This window comes from Cyprinus carpio, chromosome B3 (genome assembly GCF_018340385.1).
Source record: "Cyprinus carpio isolate SPL01 chromosome B3, ASM1834038v1, whole genome shotgun sequence".
NCBI classification, from domain to species: domain Eukaryota; kingdom Metazoa; phylum Chordata; class Actinopteri; order Cypriniformes; family Cyprinidae; genus Cyprinus; species Cyprinus carpio.
The window spans coordinates 19,833,215-19,835,908 of NC_056599.1; the positions used below are offsets into that span (position 1 = coordinate 19,833,215).

Sequence of the window (2,694 nt, forward strand, 5' to 3'; positions counted from 1 at the left end):
TGAAAATCATTGTGATGTACTACTTAAAGACAATAACATCAAACTGACCTGCTAAGACATTCATTTGTGGGTTGGACACATCTTGTTAGAAAAAATGAACAACAGCATTCTGCCTGTGTAACAAAGTCTATAGAGATGATAAATCAAGTTGTGACTGGACATGACTGAGCAATATGATAAAAGAAGCGGGAAATTAAATCTTGCTTGTTCTTTATTCTTTGAAACTTCTTAGAGCTCAGTGGACTCGTGCATAAATCAAGAGGAATCTGTCAGTGAACAGAAAAGACTTTTGGTGGATTTAAAAGAATAGTTCACCCCAAAAAATGAAAATGCACTGACTTTCTGGTTATCCAAGATTTAGAGAAATTTAGCATTACATCATTTGCTCACAAATGGATCCTCTGTAGTGAATGGGTGCCGTCAGAATGAGTCTAAACAGTTGATAAAAACATCACAATAATCCACACTACTCATGTCCATCAATTAATGTCTTGTGAAGCGAAAAGTTGTGTTTGTAAGAAACAGACTTTAAACTGTTTCTTCTGGCTCTCCATTATATAGTCCTATATACATTATATTGCTTACACCAGAGAAAGTCAGCAAGTGATGTAATGTTAAATTCCTCCAAATCTGTTCCAATGAAGAAACAATTCAAGAAGAGGAAATCTTGTATTGCCTGAGGGTGAGTGCATTCTCAGCGAATTTTCATTTTTGATTTCAACTGTTCCTTTAAAAGCTTTGAAGCAAGAATTGGATTCAAATGATGCAGATAACAATGCAAAAACATAGAGTTTAATCCTAATTAGTCTGATTGATTTGGGTCTTTGTTTCATGTATGCACGTGGGCTTCAACAAGTACAATAAATGTGAGAACCACTGTCCCGTTCGAAGTATAATTTTATTTAAAAGGAATAAAATTGAGTTTTTTCTCTTGTTTTAGATCATTATGGAATAACCAGTGGAATGGTGAAACAAACATTATCACTGTTAACACCTTTGTCATACAGAATTAGCTGTCACTGCCTGAATATTTTTTCATAATTTTTCCACAATCTCTCAGTGTCTGTTATCAAATATAACCATGGAGTATTTTATCACAGATTCAAAGATTTTGTTTTATATCATTTCTTTTTGTGCTTCTTGTGTTGTGCATATTAGCATATGCAAGTGTTTATACACTAAACATTTCTAATGGAAACTGATTGTAGGCGTTTCTTTCTCTTCTGACTCTAGTTGAAAGTTATAATCTGTTTGCATTGTACACAAAACACCCCCCAAATCAGTCTGTTTTGTGAGATCACACCATGCACCTGTAAATGTCTGTAGGTTTCTCTGTTTTTTTAATGTGTATTCAACTACACAGTGTATGAGGGCTTTTCTTCTGTCCATGCATTTTATGCAATGGTGTATCTGGAACGAATAAAAATACTTCTCTGGCTAATCTTTTAAATGAATCGGTGATAATGGCATCCTCTGTTTTGATTCCACATGGGTGAAGGTTTAAGCATTGCTTTGAATGTCTGCCCCTCCACCATCATTTTGTTTCTTTTATCATTCATGTAATTTATTTTTAAACATTTAAATCTCGCTGTCGTTATTGTATGCAGGGTACCTAGCTTGATTCTGTTTCTCAATTTATCACAATTTGCTTCCAAATTGCTACCAACACTCTTTATAACCCTGTGCAGGTCTGTCCTGTCTCTGCCTGAGCAGAACTCTTGCATATGCTGAAATGTTCACAGCAAACTTTTATAAAGTTTGAGCTGCAGCCTGCTTGAACATGTAATGAAGATCTCTGGCACTGGTTTATTTAAGAACAGTAGGTATGAATTTATAGTGTGCTATTAGCCGAATACATCTTTGAATTTTACTGCATCCATGGAGTCTGTATAAAATTAATTCAATTAATGGCACACAAAAAATAATTAATTAATTTAAATTTAGCTGCTGTATGGTTTACTGTCAAGAAAGTATTATGCATTAAGACTGCAATGCTTTTCTCTAGGATTATTTTTATTGCAGTTAGTCCTTCAGTAATTTTGTTAGATGTTAAAAGTTTTATGATTAGTGTATTTTCATATTTTGTTGTAGAGAAGGTCATAAATATAAAATTAGGTTTTTTAAAAATGTTTCTTCGTGTATTATTACACTGTACAATTATTGGGTCATTAAAGTACAAAAAAGTAAAAAAAAAATTGCTTTAAAGTTTACTTTAAACGTGATTTACTGGTTGATTTTATTGCTTGTCATGTAATAAGTATGTGGATATTATTTGGCATGTAAGGTGAATTTGGTTTTTACAAGCTAATGGCTGTTTTTTATGAACACTGATCTTTTTTAAGGGGACCAAACCCCCTTTTAGTCTTATAGTGTAGACATAGATGTATGTCCTATGTCGGAATTACTAGCATTCTGCTCGTACTATTTTACTATACACAATTTTCAAATGCCTGTTTGTTGCTTGAAGATGGTTGATAACATTAAAAAAATAAAAAAAAATACCCAAGTTTTCGTTTGTTACACTATTTTGTCGCCGACTGGCAAAAGGGAAACCATATATAAATCATAAATCTACTCTACACATATGATTTTCTACACATAGAATATTCTAATTAGTTATAAATATGACATTCAACCACAGTATGAATATTATATCCATATTCTACCTTCCTGTTTGTTACACTATTTTGTGCC

At 32.7% G+C, this 2,694-nt stretch overlaps 1 protein-coding gene across 2 annotated transcripts in view; it reads left to right on the forward strand.

The window, feature by feature from the left end:
* The window catches only part of LOC109055999 (forkhead box protein K1-like), a 16,687-nt gene extending 15,233 nt beyond the window's left edge, over positions 1-1,454 (forward strand). For both annotated transcript variants that reach the window (XM_042720123.1, XM_042720124.1), the window contains exon 9: positions 1-1,454. This exon is cut by the window's left edge and continues 1,711 nt beyond it. The gene's annotated coding sequence lies outside the window, so the exon portion shown is untranslated.
* Positions 1,455-2,694: the final 1,240 nt, after the last annotated feature.